This window comes from Polyodon spathula, chromosome 19, assembly GCF_017654505.1.
Source record: "Polyodon spathula isolate WHYD16114869_AA chromosome 19, ASM1765450v1, whole genome shotgun sequence".
In the NCBI taxonomy this organism is placed as follows: Eukaryota; Metazoa; Chordata; class Actinopteri; order Acipenseriformes; family Polyodontidae; genus Polyodon; species Polyodon spathula.
This window is the reverse complement of record NC_054552.1, coordinates 759755-779402: the sequence shown is the minus strand read 5'-3', so window position 1 is coordinate 779402 and position 19648 is coordinate 759755. Positions and strand designations below refer to the sequence as shown.

Genomic DNA, 19648 nt, shown 5'->3' with positions numbered 1-19648 from the left:
GTATGCTATGCAGCTCCTCGAAATAACAACACCCTGTATGTGAAGTGTTAATTCGTACCGGATTGCATCTCTGTCTGTTGCGCTCGATTTGCAATAATAGATGGTTTGGAGGCATCAGGTGCAGTGGAGAAGTACTGTAGCAGCTAGTTTCAGATTTAGTGAACGGTCAGGATCATACAGTACAATGTTTATTTGCTTCTTTGTTTTAACCTGGTGATTTTTAAAATGTATTTTTATTGAGCCCCCACGCGCTTCTATAGACGCATGCATCGGTTTGTATAAAATGTCTGTGTATCAGCTGAATGCAATGCCACCCTTACAGCGTCTCTTTTTTATGAAGATACACGAGTTCTCGCCTTTGCAATATCGCCAGTGACTCTCCTAAGCTTTTAACCCTATCGCTGCAAGCACCTCTGGTCATTGACATTCACAGCAGCCGTTCTCTAAAAGGTAGGCGGGACGGAGGGAGGGCATTGTGGCATCTGTTTCCTTCAAAGCACCAGATTTCCATCTTGCATCACAACAATCATACATGCACTTAGCACTTGGTATTTCGATTGTCCCCTCTCTATTCTCAATCTTCATGCAACCTACAGCGCACGCATAGTGCGGTCTTAACATATGCATTTAACAGAAAGCACATATGCAGTTATCAAGAGGGTGTTTGCTCTATAGATCTCCCGTCCCTATGCAATACGCAGTGCTATATGAAATAGAATACCTTTTTTTTTTTTGGGGGGGGGGGGGGGGGGGGGGGGGTCAATTGTGTGGTGTGAGGGGAATCTGAATTAGGTTTGGATTCGAGAGAATAATTCTGCGCAGGAGGGAAGCAATACTGCTGTATTTATAATCCATTAGTTTCAGATGTTGCACCTTTTGCCGAACGAAAACAGTCTCTTCATTTTGTCAGAGAAAGAAAAGATCTCGAAATTAGGTTTTAGGGTCTTGCGTCCACTCCAGCGTGTCGATTATTTTAATGGTGTGGAAGACAGCTTTTAATGTACCCATATGACAAGAATCTTGCGAACGTCAGCGTAACTCCAGTTATACTCAACGCGTGTCTCTAAGTAGCCATACTGTTGTGATTTGATTAAGAATGAACACATACTTATTGATTATAGCGCTATAATTACTCAACGCACCAACTGAGGTAAGTGAACACCAACTGGGCTGATTTAATATACGATAATAATAATAATAATAATAATAATAATAATAATAATAATAATAATAATAATAATAATAATAATGTATAACATTGTAAAACATTTATATTTAATTCCTAAATATTTGGTTTACAGTGTGAGGAGCAGACTATAAAGAAATGTAGAAGTTTGGGCTTATACCTGTGGATCACTGAACGACTCCCAAAACAATGCATAAAAAAGCTGTATTAGATCCTTCATTTCACAATAGTAAATCGCATGCACATTTGCGCAGATTAATCAAATGCATCGTATTTTAAACACACTCTAGTGCTTCTACTTTACATTGCAGATTACTACTGTTTGTTTGTGTGCCTAAGTGACTTGGTTTGAGATCTCATACAGCCCTTCATTTTAAGTGTAATGCATTTACTGCTTTGCAGAGGAGAAATGGGAAAAACGAAACGCGTGATGTTTTGCTTGTTAGGCTAATTTCCAGTCCAGCATCAGATAGCGCACTTTGAGAGGATCATTGCAAAAGGATTCTGTTTGATATCCTCCGAATAGCATTGCAGCAGTGAAGCCAGCAGGCAAAGCGGTCCATTATTCATGGAAAAAAAAAACTAATATGTTCGAAAAATCATTAAGGCTACGAATAACTGTTAAAAGAAGAAAAACAATCTACTAGACGCAGCGCTGTAATGATACCCGTCTCTAGAACATATAGATATATTATATATATATATATATATATATATATATATATATATATATATATATATATATATATATATATATAATAATCAATCAATCAATCAATAAAAAAGTGATAGCTTACAATAGTACTATAATTAGTGATCCATTACCCACAGATTCAAACAATTGCCACTCATGTGTGAATAATGTTGGTTTTGTTTGACTTGTATTTTCTTCATCAATCAGTCTGTAAGTTATGAGCAGGCAGGTGTGCCTTAACAAGACAAGAGAACAGTCCTTGTTGATGCAGCAGCTACGTTGTTCCCACAGTGAGGCTCAGTGCGCTGGAGTGCTTCGCTTGCTTTAGGTAGCTTTTTCGGATACATTAAAAAGAGCAACCAGTGCCGTGATGTACTGCGCGCCCTGCCTGTCGCAGGTGCAGTTCAGTACAGCCGGCTGGTTGAAGTGCCGAGATTGTAAACTATGCTAATTAGTCATTATGATTCCCGTGGATACGAGGGCAGGCTTTGTCAATGGGCCAGATGCCGTTTCTGTTATTTATTTATTTATTTATTCATTAATTTATTTATTTAAAATACTTTTTTTTTTTTTTTCCAGTATATGATAACTTTGTGCTTTCATAATATTTGATCGAAACAAATCAAGTTAAGTTTTGTTTTGTTTTGTTTTCTGTAAGGCTTTTAAAATGTTTTTGTTGTAATTGATGTGCCCTTTTACATAATAATAATAATAATAAATAATAATAATAATAATAATAATAATGAAAAACAGCCAATTATAAAAATGAATTACCACGGAGGATTGCGTACTCATACCAGGCGTATCTCGGTGTAAAGTTTGCTAACTCACTACAGCGGTTCTGAATGGCTTTCATGTCGGTCATAGCTGCTGTATGGAGATGTTAAGACAACAGCACTTTAAGCCCGAATGCCCCTGACCTTTTAGTCGATTCGTTTATGGAATGTTGCTAGGGTGTTGACCCAGTCTTTTTTTATCAGAAATATGTTAACCATTTAAGACTCCATTCAAGCATGCTCCCACAACCCCCTCAATATATGTATTATACACTAAACGATTGCATGGCAATTGCAAACGAACACACATATTTGTATTAAACGTGTGGTATGCATGAAGAGTGAAGGATACCTGATTGCACATTTACACGCTACAGAAAGAGATGCTTCACCGCTGATCTCGGATTGATCACGTTCTTTCAGCCCAGACATCACGTGAAAACAGCGTGAATCTGTCTCATTAATTGCCGATGCAACCTGTGTGCTGAACAGCAGTTCGTCATCAGCAGATGGAAAAGCATTTTGATCAAACCGGGGAGCACAGCACACTGGCAGCGCGGTGTTACGTGTGTGATTTATAGCAGAACAATACCCTGGGATTGGGTATTGGAATGCTTTCAATACGTGTTCGGAGTTAAGAAGCTGAACAATCAGCTTTAGAAACCCATTGGAATGTTTGATGTTTTCTCATTTATAAATCACGCACAGTACAATTATTGATATTCCATTTAGAGAGCTGTATTGGAAATGAACACGGAGAGAGAGAGGAGGATAAGGAAGGAGCCGTCCTTATAAAAGTTTATCAACATTGTTTACTAGGCTTTTATAATGGTTACCCGTTTTGTTTAGTTTGTTTGTTTGCTTTGCAAATCATGTTGTTCTACTAAGCGTCAATTTACTACACGAACCTTGCTTTACTAATTTGACTACGCTTTTACCATGGCATACCACTGTACATTTTTAGAAGCAAAGGCACATCTTTCAGTGCTAAATGTGCTAAACCGAAAACTCGTTCTGTTGTTGTGAACATGGGTCAAAAGCCGCAAACACAGCCAACAACAGCGGCTTACTCCCTTGAAGGCCTATAGAATCGGAACAATGGAGACTCCTCCTTGGCACACAAATAAGCACACGCGCACCACCACACATAATGCATATGTGTCAGCTGCATCAATCAAGGAATGGACTGGAATCGCAATTAGCAGCTTTCTCACCGTGGTAACAAAACACAAACAAAAACACACGCGGGCCAGTATAGTTAATCCAGGGGCTCAATAGAGAAAGAGGGAGGCTGAAATAAAGGATTTGTAAACTAACAGCTTCTATAATTCTATGTAACATCGAAGGAACGGGTTTGAATTGGTATTAACACGTTACAAACGTTTGCTTAGTTCACCTGTGCATTATCAAGTAGATAGATTGTTTTTTTAAATGTAAAAGTAAACCCTCAAAAAACAACTAAGGGCATGTAGCTCTGAAACGAACAATTTATTTCAGCTTTGTAGCAGCAAAGTTTGTTTTTCTTTAGCTAAATGCTTTGTGTGTATGGCACAGCTGTTTCTGATATAGTCCTATGACAAGCGAAATGTAGTTCTTTCTTTGGGAGCTGTCCACATGAGTTTGGTGCTGAAAATGGCGTGGCTTTAAAACCACAGTTGCTACCGTTGAATGGACAGGTGTATATCTTCTTCTTCTTCTTCTTCTTCTTCTTCTTCTTCTTCTTCTTCTTCTTCTTCTTCTTTGTGTTACTATTACAGCTCAGGGCTTTGAATAAGGTGAAAAGTAGTTTCTGAGAAGATACCTGTAATGTTCTGTTTGATCAAGGGTACAATGTTACACAATATCATTGTTATATATTGGCAGCTGGCTCGGATCAGTGTCCTTGGCCATATCTGTATTTTTCCTTGTTATTCTCGTCAGTTCATGGAATTGGTTTCCATGGAAACTAGGTTGGGGCCGGACTAATTAATTCCTCCTTCCGATAGAAGTGTTCAGTTCAGTGAGTGGACTGCACCTGAAGCATGCAGGGGCTTAACCCTGTAATGTCCAAACAATTTTGAAATGAGAAAAGCTCAAATCAATTTCTTGTACAAGACATTTATTTTTCTTTCTGTCCAGCAGAATGCTGTCTTGTGATAATAATATAGAGGGGTGGCTAAGTATTGTGTCACATGTGGTAAAGAAATTGACATTACAGCATAATATCTGGCACATTTTCAGTGGATCTCCTGGCTCGTGCATTACCACAATTCTAGCAAGAAGAGCAGATGATGTTAGTTGGAACAGACAGCAGTCCCTTTCGGGGGCTTTCCGGGAGAGCGTTGTGAAGAAATGGGCATTGTTGATCATTTTGGGAAAGAACTGTCAATCCCATTTATTCTTGGTGTGCATGGATATTTAAAATGCATTCCTGGTTATATTTGTGCATTTAGATAAATGCATGACGTGTTAGCTCTGTACTAGATAGTCTATTGTTGCTCACTTTCAGTAAAACAAATAAGTACCATAATAAGTAAATAAATACATGAATAAATACTCTTTCATTTTGTTCTGGGCATCCAAGTTGCTATGGAGACACGGTTAGGCCACTGTGCAGTACAGAACAAGGAGGCATCACAGACAGCACTGTGTGGATATTTGAATGATGTAGCAGATGCTTTGTGTCTCTTGGTTGGATATAGATACACTGGAACAGTGTATTTATTTGTTTAACATGCATTGACCTAACCTCTGGGGCACTGGTGTCCACAAGCTACTCCTCTTTGACACAACTGCAGCTGATCTTGAATTCCTGAATGACTACAAAGGAGACCTGACCTCAGTTTAGATGCAAATCTGTACTGACCGGTGCTGGTAGTCCAGTCTGAATATTTAAATAGGGAGGATCCTTGTTGCACATAATTCCCGGCAATCCAGTAAGCTAGGAAGCTTGGTTTTGAGGAGAACCAAGCCTTAGTAGCTTCTAACAGACAAGAAGATCAGACTGTGCTTTTGCTGCATGTAGTTGCAGATAATTGCACTTATTTAATGTTGGTGTCACTTCTCCTAGTTGCATATTTCTGGTGTTCATAATCAGCCCACATAAGCCTGCAATATTCCATGCTGAATGCATACCAAAATAGAGCAAACAACAGCAAAATCAAGATAAAAGCTTGGTAGAATCACTGTAAAGCATGGTAAAGCAAGGTAAAAAGAATGGTAACTGGGTAGACTTTTAGATGATCTGATTGACAGAGCGCATCACAGGGACTGATGTTTATTTAGGCTGTGTGTACAGGAAGACTGATTGCTGGCCGGCAGTCGTGCTGAAATCTGTATACCCTGGATGATTAAACAGTGACTCATCTGCAATGCATTAGAGAGCCTCAGAAATCACAGAAAGACTTTACAAGTTAGTGCTGGCGTGGGGACAGAAGAACAGCAAGAGACTAGTGCAACTGCAGCTACTAAAACAACACTGATTTATTTTTTCATTCATTTGTTGTGGGAGCTGTTCATGATGGCTTGGTGCTGAAAATGACCACTGTATTTATTTATATAATAGACACAGCTCATTCTGTTTTTAAAAAGGGAGCTGCTTGATGGGCGTTTTAATTAAGGGAGGTTTATCCAATAAACAGTTTTTGATCACAAATCCAATGCAAGTAAAAATAATACAGAACACACTGCTCAGTTCTGAATTCAAACCAATGTATAGTTTGCATTGGGGTCTCCTTGACTTTCATATACATTTTACCACATAAAAGACATGGTGCAATAGTTAAATTAATTTAGAATAGATGTATTTGGTGATGGTCTATCATACAATTCCAGAGTGAGAACTACCCTTTCACCCACCACTCAGTTTCAGTCAAAACAGGGTTCACACATAGTTACAGTTTACCATAGCATACCCACTGCAGCTTTGCAGTCACCCTCCCTATGCACTATTATTAAAATTCATGGTGTCTCTTATTATAACAGGAGACATCCTTCATACATCATAATATCCTTCAATGCTTAATTTCATTTAGAAAAACTGATCGCAGCATATAGTATTTTAGAACCCCTCTACACACTCCTTGATAGTGACCCTCCCAACTGGACCTGGTTATTCCAGTCTATACACACTGCTGTGGGCTATGAGCATTGATCCTCTGACCTTTAATCATGCTTTGATGAACTCCAGGGGGTCAGGTTCATTTATTATAAAGACCATTTATAGCCAAACTGAGCTCCTCCCACCCACAGTACTGACGCCCCATTGGGCAGAGAAGGATAGAAACCATTTCATGAATATTGTGAATGGCTTGCAACGACACACATGGAATATGATAGGTCATTCTGCCATGCAAATTGCAATACTGGATGGATAGATAGATAGATAGATAGATAGATAGATAGATAGATAGATAGATAGATAGATAGATAGATAGATAGATAGATAAGAAGCTGTGTACAGATTCCAGGTTGAACAGTTTAACTGTGTGCAGGTTTTCATCAGACGCTTGTGCTATATGTGCTACACCATTATTTAGATTTGAAAAGGTAAAGCAGTTTAAATTTTTATCCTCTTCTATGGGAAATTTAAACCCAGTAAACAAGGGAATGTAAACAAGCTGAACAGCCAACATGGTTCTGCTTTTTGACGGAGTAGAGCACATACAAGGTTAAACTTTGCAAGAATACAAAGCAGTTCAGCCTAAATCTCAACAACAGGACCTGCCAGCTCAAGCTAGTCTTAAACATGCTTTTGGAATCTACATTGTTTTCCAGTGCACTTGAATCAAAGTGCTGACTGGCCTCAGAGCCTTCAGATAGTCTGCAGCAACCGTCTCGCTTTCTGGTTCTGACCATGGCTCTTGGGGTAGTACTGGCATAGCATGCCTGTATTGTTTTGCATTGGGGTTTGCCCCACCCCAGGTCTGGGTGGCTGCGTTCGATACCCCTAGGCAGTGCACGTGGAGTGTGTGATAATGTGGTGGGGGCTGTGTAATTAGCACTGTGTGTGTTTGTGCAGTGGAGGTGCAGCTCTAGGGGTTTCAGGCAGGAATCAGAAGCATGTGCTTTGAATGTAGAGCACTCTCCTCTGAGTGCAGGAACACAAAGAACAGCACTGCAGGCAGACAGGGCTGAAGAACAGCTCGGCCCCAAGAAGAGGCATTCTCCATGTTCTTCTATCCCTACGCGCCAGACAAAAAGACCAACAGGAATACAAGAATACCTGCGTGCGTTTGGGGAACTCAGACAATTTAAAATCAACACACTGAAACAGGCTATTTATATGGTGAGTGCAAATCTGAAAATGATTTGAACTACAAAAGTGCAATTCCTAAACGATTTCCTAACTGAATATTGTACAATTAACACCTGTCAATAATTAACACATTGAGAACTATTCCAGAGCAAAAAAAAACAAGTTCCTTCAGATACAACTGGAAGCCTTGCAATACCACTTGGAAACAGTCATGTGCTAGCGATGTAATGTATGCTTGAGATGCGAGGTGATTAATTGATCAAGTCATCTTTAATCAAGCCCTGGTGATCAATAATGGATAATTGCTTCATCCCTACGCGCTCTGCCATGCCCCAGCCTCTGTGTAGCTGCATGGTTAGCTCTTCAGCACTGCTACTGGGGGGAAGGTACCTCTACCTCGTCCTGCCCCAAATCTCAAAGTTCACTTTGTATTCCTCTCCTCGGGGAAGCTCCGAATCTGGGACACTGGTAATAGGTTAGTGATGGGGGGTGCTTTTAACTGTGCTATGTTCGACAAATCTCCCAACACCAGCCACTGCAACTAAAACTGGCTACAGGCTTAGGGATATTAGGCTTTTGAGGCATAACTAAAATAAACAATGTTTTAATTACACAATATCTTCTGCGTGAAAACAGAAATCACAGTTCCGCTTGTTAAGTTCAGTTCCTTTGTAAATGTTTGTTAACCATTGAAAAGCAGAGACGTGATATCCGTGAAGGACTTACAGTCCAGACTAACAGTGCACAGCAGGAGGCCTCTTCTGTCTGCCAGCCTGTGGAGGGGCATCGAGCGCAGCCACCCAGACCGCTCCAGACAACAGCCTCATTTTCATTCAGGGATCCTGAGAATGTTCCAGAACTGCTCTGGCCCCATACTGTATTACAGCAGCACACTTCCCTTCCTCAAAGACATGATATTTTTGCCCTGTAGCTGGCACCCCAGTCATGTGGAGGCCTTCTGTAGTTATTCCTGAGAGAGACAGTCTTGCCATTGCTTTTAAAAGAAGACCAGGCTCTGTAGACATTAAGAGAAAATAAATAAACAGACAAGAAGTTATTGATTTCAGGGGCAAATCTGTGTGCACCCTTTAAAGCAACATGCCACTTCATATTACATTGACTGTATTCCTTTGAGCATGCATGTTTTGCATTCTACTGTACACACACAAGATTATCTTGTATTTAGGCATGATATTTCAGCTATAACTTCACTTGTACGATGAACACTAATGAAGTACTTAACATTTAAAATAAATAAAAGAAGGGCTTAGTTTTTTTCCCGTTAAATCAGCCAAAATGAACACTTTTTTCAATGTTACCATACATGTAATTGAACCACGCAATTAATTCAATTTAAATAGTTACTTAAAAAAATAAATCAATGCTTCAGTTGATAAAGCAGAGGTGTTACTGCGTTCAAATGCCAGTGTCGCAATTTTTGCAAATATCTTGGGTGGCTTTCCTCCAAGGATAAGAATGAAATGACAACAGTGCATCCTGAAACGTATGAAACGAAATAAATCTGCTGCCTGCCACAATAAGAAACATCTTTAGCTTTACTTTGATCGCGTTTAAAGTGACAGATGGTTCTTATAACGCGTTTGCCTCCTAGCAAAAGCTGCTTCAAAGATTTCAAAAATGTGCGTCTAATAAAATCGTAATGGTAAATTACCTGCATAACAAACGCATTATAAACATTCAATAAATAAATGAGATTTTACAAAATGAAACATTTTAAGGAGCACCTCATTTGCTCATGCTGGGACTGCAGTTTTTTGTCTCACCCTTCAGGTTTCATTCCGCAGGTAATTTCGTCAGGGCAGGGTGCTTTTTCCCCCCTCTCTTGTTGGGTCACTGTGCCTTTTCTAATCCCACACACAAACTCTTACCTTATGGGGATTGTTAAATGATTCTTCGCTGTGTCACTATTAGCACCAACATTCCAAATCAAGGGTGTGGAACTCAAGGACCCTTTCCACTGCTGTTCTGAAACTCATCTGGAGGCTCAGCAGTGTTGTGTGTGTGTGTTTGTGGGTGGGATGTAAACCAGCCTTGGGGGGTTTCTGCTTGACGCCCATGGTCTGCATCAAGTAAAAAGCAAGACAAATACAATCAAAAGATTATTTCTATCTGGAGAGTTTTATATAAACGGATTTCACTCTTGGTAAAAAGATAAAGGAATAAGGGTTTATTGAGTGTTGGTTTATTGAGGCAGGGATGAAGAGGCGCTTACAGCACATGTATAAACCTGCTCCTGCTCTGCCTCAATCACACGTGCTAGCCAGTTGATAACTGGACTAATGACATCATCACATCTTGATTAATACATTTTAGTGTTGCGAACTCTGCATAAGAACAAGAAAGAGCAAAAAGTGAATGCATGAAGAAATGAATGAATGAATGTATGCATGCATGCATGGTTTACTGAGTGCATTACTTAACGGATGGATGACAGACAACAAAGGGACGGACACTGGACAGAAGGACTGAATGAATGAATAATGCCATCCACGTTCCATGTTCTGGACAGGGGCAGGGCTGAGTGAGCTCCAATGTTGCTGATGGTGATGTGATCTCACCAGGGTTAGCCTCCAGGCAGTGCCGTCGATGTTCACAGCGCTCCAGTGAGCTGGCAAGGTGGCTCAACACATGGCATTCACATCGTGTTCCTGTGTCCAGTGCCAGTTTGGCAGAGGTGCATTTCCATGGGGTTTGCCTGTTTATTTTAAAGTGAAATGTTGCCTAATCAGATAGATACAGCTTGTTACAGTCTATCATACTAAAGTGACTATTCCCGGTCATGCACGCTCATTCATTTTACAGGCTTTTTTCTTTTTAAAATATCCGGTATAGGACTAGGTTGTTTTAACCCTTTCAGTCCTGAATTGTTTTTGGTCGAGCTGAAGAATAAAATCCCTTGAAAACAGGACAAACTGGACAAAAAATATTTTTTACATATACTCCTCACTACCTCAGACTGGGACCAGGTGCAAAAATGTCTCCACGAAGAATAAAAATGTTTCAGTCATAAATCTAGTAATAAGTCCACCGTTTCTCATCCTAACTGAATTATTCAGAGTTTTTTTACAGTAAGAGCTTTTCGATTCTCCTGTCAGGATTCATTGTTTTACAAGTTGGAGCTCATTCAATACACTCTTGTAAGGAGTCACAAGTCCAGGGTTTACAGGACTTGGTTGGTATGCATGCTTGATTTATACCATTTTACTGGAGGTTCAAACGTGATTTCAACCAACAACTGAGAAAAATAAACAGTTAGTCAGTAACCCAATAGACTTCCTTGTTATTGTATAATCAAGGATACTTTCTGAAACTGTGATCACATTTTGTAAATTCAGGTAAAGGGCCAGTATTTGCCTTTTAAGCGTATTCAATAGAAGTGTTTTCCAATTCAACGCTTCTGATATTATTATAGCGTATTGCAAAATAAGACCCAGTCTCACACTTTTGTATGTGTGCTGTCTGTATGTGTCAGACTGAAGGCAGATGAAACAGTTTTTTTTTTTTTGTGAAATTCACAATGTCACCCGGTGTTTTTTTTTAACTCAAAAAACAAAAATAACACCTGAAAATCCTGAATCATGCCAAAGACTGCTTCTCGTTGGTGACATTGGTCACAGTTTAGATGCTATGGGACGATCAGTCACAGCGCTGAGATTTGGAATTTACCGCTCCTCTCTTCATACATTGTGGAGTGACATTTTCCATTTATAACAAGTCTCTAATTTGGGTCACTGACTCTCATGAAAGCCTTTATTTTTAGCGTCCAAGAGCCTCCCTCCTGCCTGTGTTCTGGGCTTCAGCCAGAGAGAAATGAGTGCGTCCTGAATCCAAGCCTTTGACAAAAACTTCAGCAACACAGTGGTTAGAAGAGGAGTGAAAATGTTATGGAACAGAGAGTTCCCAAGCCACAATGACCTGGGTGGCTGTACAGAAGAGGTCCAGATTTCAATCACATACAGGAACACCCCCTGCCTCTATCATAAGGCTCATCCCGTCTTAGTGAGGGGAAAGGGTTGTGACTCATTCGAGGCAGAGGTTCCACCAGCACACAGAACTCACAGGAGATAGACCTCAATGGCCAGCACAGCCTGGCAGATCCCCATCATGGGCTGCAGTACCAGACAGACCTCATTTTGTAGTGTAACTGCTGCTGTGTTTAAAAAAGAGCAAACACATGTGCTTAAAAATAAAGACGTCATACTATGCTGTTAATGCTTCCAGTGTATTTTGCTCTGAACTCATTTTTAAATATTCTCCAGGCTTGACAAGTATCTGTGTTCCTTACTTGTTTCAGGGTTCCAAGCATTGCCGTGCAGGAATATCAACATATTTAGATCTAATTTTAGGTCCAAGGAAAGACTCTCATCCTCCTGGGTCTGCTCTGCCGAGCATCCTTCCTGGCTGGCCTTGGGCGATGCCGTTTTTTGTCAGCCAGCATCATTTCCAATGCTGACTGCGTTAGTGGCTGCAAGTCTCTGACCGTGTCAGAGCAGAGCGGCCAACCTCACAGCTGGTTTCCATTCAGGGTCTGGCACGGGGCCGCAGGCTGTGCACTGAATCCAGCGGGAGCGCCTGTTCCCTGGGCCCGAGATCCCGATCAGCAGGCAAAGTAGGGAATGATGGCAGGTTGGCAGGGAGCTGAGCTGGGACAACGGGCACTGAGACTTCAAGACGAGAGAGGCAGCCAACAGTGCTGCTGACGTCAACGCACAGCACGACGTAAACAAGAAATAAACACTCCCTATCTGGCCAATTTTCGAGAATTCCAACCCTCCTCCTTTAACTTGTCTCAAATATTGGAAGGAGGTTTTTCCACTTTCATGCCCTATATCTCTTCCCTTTCTGAGATGGCAGTCTGAGCTGAGTGATCTGGGACAGGCTAGCTTGTGTCTTTTTTAGAATTTATTTTGGTCGGACGCTGGGCGCTCAAGACACGGTTAGGAAGGTTTCAAAGTGTGTGTGGGGGGGGGGGGGGGGGGGGGGGTGGTCATCAGCTGTAGTCTGTTAGGGACTAGCATACTAGATAATTTTTCTTTTTAGAATTATATTGACGCCTAAGGCTTTTTTTTTTAAAGCTGTCTGGAAAGCAGATGCTTTGTGCTTGCAAACTCTTCCTTAGTGTCCCGGATTCCCCTGTATCTTGATCTGCATTTGAAAGTCCATTTTCAGTTCCTTTAATACTAAAGAAGTGAATTTATCAGCATTTCTTGTTGCTGTGAACTGTGAACAATTACCTCTCAATATACCAGACACATCCCAAAAAAGGCAACCCTGGGATGCTACATTCTGCTTTGGAACTGAACCATGTTCTACCCACCATCTGTCCAGGTTCTACCCCCATTCCCTGACTCAAATCACTGAGTGTCTCTTGAGCACAGCCACCCCCAGGGGAGACCTCTGTGACATCACTAAGATGATGTTGAGTGTTTATGCAACTCCTAGGCAATGACGCAGAGCAAAAGACACGCACATGAGCTCAAAGTGTGCACACACAGGAAAATCTGGTCAGAGAAAGCATAGCCCAGGACTGTCCATGCAGAGACTGCCCTGGCATGGATCAGCTGGCTCCCAGTCCTTTAGCACTGCTCATTACTCAGCACTGTCGTGCCTCTTTGAATAGCTGAGGGGGAATGGAGAGTTAATGTTCTGGCAGTTGCAGTGTGAGCAGATTGAGCAGTTGATTAAGGCAGTTAGAATTCCAATCACTGTCGGATCCATTGTTCATATTGATTGAGTGGATCTCGGCTGCAGAGACTCAGAGAGGGTTGCACTCAGGCTGTACAAACCTGTCAGATTAAAAAGCATCCAACCATCCCTTTTGTTGGAGGGAATGGATCGCTCCATCTTCCTAGCACTGAGGTCATATGGGAGTGGCACACACTAAATAAAGGGATGGGGGTGATGGCGGCTAAAAATTCCCAATGGATTACGCCTCTCTTTAAATGTTTTTCTTAACCCAGCCTGAAAACAAGCCTCTAAACTTTTAACACCAGCATAATATCTACACATATCTCTTGAATAAATAATAAGGACAGTAAGCAACCTATAAAGGATGCGAAGTCAGGCGCATGTTTTTTGTGCACGTGTTTTTTGTGCATATCACAGTTTGTTTAAGCGTGATTGTGCTACATGATAAAAAAAGATCAGTGGATTTCACGGACTTGCAAGCTGTACAGTCAAGGACACCCAACAACAGTCAATGCGGTTGTGATAGCCATCATAATTAGGGCTGTATTTTAAAGCTAAAGGTGGAGGAACATTTTCGTTGAGTAAAGACATAAACTAGGAAGACACAAGGTAATAGAAAGAGCATTTAGCTGTTCTGCGGAGTTCCTTGATAGGACTGTTATAATCATCTCATTTCTCCCCCCTACGTTGCGAGTTCTTAAGGGCAGCTTTGTTTGTGTGTGCGTGTGTATGTGCGTGCAGGTGGTTGTCATTTATATCGTCATCAAGTTGATTTACTGGTGAAGCCATTCAATTAGACAGATGTGCTTTTGATGGCTACAGTGATGATTGATGTGCTGAGTTGTTGCTTTCCCATCCACGCAACCTTCCCATTAAGTGTGGGGGGGGTGGGGTATCTTGCATCTAGCTCACAGAAAGACAGAAGGGATCTGATTGACTGGGCTGAGCACCGATTGCTAAATATTATTGATACTAATACAGTACTTATCGATAGGTAAAGGAATGTGTTTGGGTTCAGTGTAACACATGGCAGTTTCAGTAAATATAAACTACACAATATATACAATTAGGTATTAGACCTGCTGCTTCTGACGGCTTACAGTGTGCTTTTTAAAAATGAGTTGAAGAGGCAGAGGAAAGTGAAGCTTGTTTAGCTTTGGAAGACAATTTCAGTGCAGCAAAATGTCACGCTGCTCCACACTGAAGTAATGCATACGTGCTTTTAAAAATCGTAGTCATGCGTTCATGCATCACCATGGGGAGCACTTGTACTCGGACACAGTCGAATGGGCTAACATAGGAGCAAGTGTACATTATCTAGCACTACTGTATTGTGCATTGCAGTTTGCAACGGTTAACTTGCATGCTAATTGGCAGCTTGCTGTATTTTCTCCATGCTAGTGCTAAGCATTTACTTTGCCTTATCATAGTCTACCATGTATTATACAATTCTGTACCATACTTATTTGTGATCTTATTTTGCGTAGATTGTACCTCTGCTTAACTACACCTTGCAAGGGTTTTGATTATGCAATGCCACAGCGAACGTGTAGAAGGGGACACCCACCCTGCAGAATACACAAAGGTCTTGACTTGTTTTGATGCTTGCAAGGTTCAAGGTGGCTCAGCCTCATCATCCCAGGATGTTTCAGGCTTTGCAGAAATGAATGAAGAAATTCCAGGATTCAGTCGGTACCCTGGGAACACATTAGTGGGAAAACTTTTAAGAGCAACTGAAATGGGGGCAGGTGTCAGTCTGTGGTTTGTGCAGTCGACAGGGATAACAGGAGAGCAAAGCAGTGGTTCCAGCTCAGACCTGAGGTTGATCAGATCCTGGTATATCATCTAAACACCAGTTTATTGCCACTGATCGGTACTCGGTTGTAAAGATGAGGAGAGGACAGGGTTTCCTCCTTTGAACACATTCATAAATGGATTTTTAAAAACTGACGATAAATACTTCTGAAGGCAATTACGAGTATGAGTATCAGCACCCCCCCCCCCCAATCTATAACATGTAAAATACTGTAGTATTAAAGCAGTGACCTCTTTTAGTGCCTGAGAGGGGAATAAGAAGGGTTCTAGAGACCTCACAGATTTGTTGTTGTCAGGAGCTGGCACTGGGAAGGAAGGTGTCTGCATTAGCAGATAAATTACTATCAAGAAAAAACCTCTGTGCATCAAAACCAGCGCCAGTTTATGCAGGATGGTAGTCTGTACCTGAGGGGAGTATAAGGTTTCTTATAGGCATTGCTTTGTAAAGCTGCTTTACAAATATTGACCTTGCTGTCTTGTGCTATGCATGGATTTTGCAGTGCACATCGGAAAACGAGCTATGCATGTCGAATCAGAATTTGCATGGGAAGATTATGTGGCCCAATAGGTGATCGTCCCTTTTCTGGTTGCTATAGTTACAACAGCTTGTATTTTTTTCATTCGCTGTGGATTTCGAAAGGACGGCTGGTGGTGGTGCCTGTGTCTGTATTATCACAGTGAGATATGAGATGCTGCTGTTTGCCTCAGATTTGCACGGGAGGGGTAGAGATAGGCAGAGGAAGAAGGAGAAATGGAAATATCAAAGGGAGAGAGAGAGAGAGAGAGAGAGAGAGAGAAAGTGATAGAGAAAGGGGAAAGAGCAAAGAATGGTGTCAAGGCACATGTGGCCAAACAAATACAGCAATATGACAGGTACTCCTGTTTCCTTTCTGCCTGACAGTGTTCTGAAGAAATCTTAATATGGGGCTGCTTTTTCTTTTCAAAACATTGTCCCAAGCAAGACTGCTTCTCCTCTTTCCTTAAGTGTTGTTATGCTCAGGACTCCTAATAGAGGGGGGAGGGTGTGTGCTACAGTTCAGCATTGACATCCTACAGTAAAAAATAAAGTATTCATTTAGTGTTATACAATGTGACGTACTGCACAACTTAGCAGTAGGTCTAAAATATTGTATAATTATAGTACTTTATTCCTAACCCTTTTCCAAACCCAAACCCTAACCCTAGCTCCAACTAGCCCTAATTCAAATTCTAACCCCACACATATCAGAGGACAGTTTTCCCTCTGCTAATCCCAGTGATTGCTCACAGCTCTAGTTAATACAGAGGTTGTTTGGAAGCAACCTGTTAGAAACAGTCTAATCGCCGTGGTGCAAAAGACGCGAAAGAAAAGCAGCAGTGACTTATTCATTTCAGTCTTCTAGCTGAAGAGACAGGTCAGGTCCCCCGCGGGGGATCTCTGTTAAACCTGCTGATTGGCAACAGGTGCAGGAAGCCAGCAGGGAGCTGTCTTTGAGTGAGGCAGCGGGACTCGTCTGAGCCCAGTGGTTCCAGTATCTGGGAGCAGGCAGTGTTTGTGCCTCTATGTAACGGTAGCCCTGCCTCCAGGGTAGTCTTTAGAAACAGGTATTCCTGTGATACACGCTCTGCGGGTGCTAAGGGCTTCTGAGGGGGCCTGCTTGACTCCCATTGTAAACGCTCTGTTCATCACAGGCTTGACATTCACATTGCAGGCAGGAGGCAGGGAGGCACTGAGCTTAGCTCATGCATGTGGAAGGGTAGCAGGTAGCATGTGTGTGTTGTTGTTGTTGTTTTAAACTGGTTCTCTTACACCTTCATTTATTACCAGTTTTGTAACATACAGATATATAACATGCATGTTTCTTGCGTAAGAAATAAACCAGCCCTGCACTGCTGAATGCTTTTTTCTTAATCTTGGACTTATCAACCACTTAGACAGTTTGTATTCCTATCCTTGCCATTGAGATCAATTGAACAGACCCCCAGGTGCACAGTAACAGTAACCTATAGAACAAGCTATAACAATTCATAAGTCTATAATGCTCAGCATGCTGAATACTCTACCCAAGGTGTGCTTTATATCCCAAAATAAAAACAATAGTTCTGGAGTTGAGAACCATTTACCTTTTCACAGGCACATTTTTCAAGAAGCCTCTGTCACTGTCACATGAAATTTGGCACAAAGTCTGACACCGAAGGCTGCAGCGTTTCTCGATTATTATAGTAGCTCCAGGGCCTTCAGAGACACATGCACAAATTCACAGTTTTGAATACATTTATACTGTGAATAGGATTCTATGCATAATTCAGAAGTTATTAATAATGATACATGGGTATAAAGTCTTGCTACTGCCGTGCAATGACTAGGATCCAAACCGGGTCTCCTTATTCACAGTCCTCAAATACAAATGCAAAACTAGTAGGCTGCTCCAATCTCCCACTGCAGAGGGGCTGTGAAAGGGTAAGAGCAGTGAAGGGACATTTTGAAAGGGCCCAGCGCAGTTGTGTTACATTAGACAGGAGGAAATCAGAAACTCTGTGTTCATAAGCATCTGAGGGCTGAATCCACTTCATCATAATATTGTACTGAACTTTTCAATCTTTCCTACTTCCCACGAGCCTAAGCAGTTAACAAATCCTTCAGGAATATGTGTAAACTCTTTTTAAAAAGCTGCATGGGACACTGCTTTTAGAGTCAAGCACAGGCAGGGCTGAGCGTAAACAGGAAAAGCTTGATTTATTGCGCTTGACGTGGCTAACAGATTACTTTGTGTTTTATATGAGTAGACCTGAAAACCTTAGACTTTGCAAATTCCTTCACTGACTTAGCAGATCTTTCCAGACATTCCTAATGGAATAGCCAGGCAGTGTTTGGCCTTCAGCACAGCCCACATTCCCTTCTCTTTCTAATCACCTTTTTTACTTAATTGGCAAGACCATTAAACTAGTACAGCCAAACAAGAAAACAATTACTTGCAAATGCTTTAGTTTCATTACAGGCCACTACAGGAATTCTGGGTACAGGACATGCATAATCATGGTAACTACATTGTAATTGCAAAAAATGGCATAAGGTATGCTTCTGCCCAAGAAAGAAACAAAAATAGTAACCCCATTAGAATTGCTATTCATATTGTCAGCCTGACATCTGAAGATCAGGTGAAGCCCTAATAAAACATCTTTTAAGTGAAGCAGATTTAAAGGTTGGTTCCACCGTCAGGGCTGCTAAATTTAGATTCCATTCGACAAGAAGAATGCTGAGAAGAGAGAGGCACTGAATATTGTAAGGGCAGCTCGTGAGGGTTTTTTTGTGCTTGTTTTGTACATAGTGTATAGCACCATCTGGTTGACAGCTTTTGTAACAGCAAGATAATCAGGACATCAAATATATTTACAGAAGGAAGGCATCTAATAAAATAAAAATATATTTCATAGATAGAATGGATGTGTATTACAGGCTTCAGAAGCAGAAATGAGGTGCTAATGGGATTTTATTTGCACTTTGTGATTGTGCAAGTTTGCAAAATAGAAACACACAATACTAATTTGCAGGTGCCTATTTTTAGACTTGTTTTCCCTGCATACAAATTTTGCTTGCTGTTGGGAATACTTGCACCAGATGCATTTGTGGGTTGACATGTTTAGAAACACGATCGAATTGCCACATTTGTCACCGAACAAAAGAAAAAAATGATATCTGATAGCAAATTATGTCTTAACGGAAAGCAAAAACTTTGAGAACGTTATCAACTTGTAAATACTGCAAAAAGTACAGAGCGTCAGCATCGTTTCAAGCTTATAAAGAAAGATAAACAGAATATAAAAACAACAGCATGAAAATACGCTGGGCTTTCGGAGTAGGTCTGTGCCGATACTTGTTATCGCCTTTAAGAGGTATTTATCTGCAGGTATTGAATAAATCCATTCGTTAATGTGTTGATTTGAAAACCAGAAAAGCTGTGGCATTTTTACTGCCATAAACTGACAGTTTACTGCCTTCATGCTGCAGTAAAAATGTCAACACCCTGGAGGAGACTTTAAAGTAATAGTTGCAGGTTTGTAATTACAGTGTAATATAAAAGCAAGAATATCGAATTGAATTTGCAATGTTCAGTGTGTGAGGTTCATTCAGACATATTATTTTTTTCCATACCCTATACTTTAGTGCAAATGTTTTTAATTACCATGTAATAACAAGGAGAGTGTTTTAACTACCTGTACATTGTGATCACATGGCATCATCTAGTATGCCT

At 41.0% G+C, this 19648-nt stretch overlaps 1 protein-coding gene and 1 long non-coding RNA gene across 5 annotated transcripts in view; one reads left to right on the top strand and one right to left on the bottom strand.

The window, feature by feature from the left end:
• Window positions 1-19648, top strand: part of LOC121294836 (potassium voltage-gated channel subfamily C member 1-like) — a 33403-nt gene that overhangs the window by 2002 nt on the left and 11753 nt on the right. The gene's annotated exons all lie outside the window — the stretch shown is intronic.
• LOC121294838 lies at window positions 8131-11076 on the bottom strand. Its single transcript, XR_005946829.1, has 3 exons — window positions 10472-11076; window positions 9782-9973; window positions 8131-8907 (listed from the first exon to the last, which is right to left on the bottom strand). It is a non-coding gene; the product is annotated as an uncharacterized LOC121294838 (long non-coding RNA).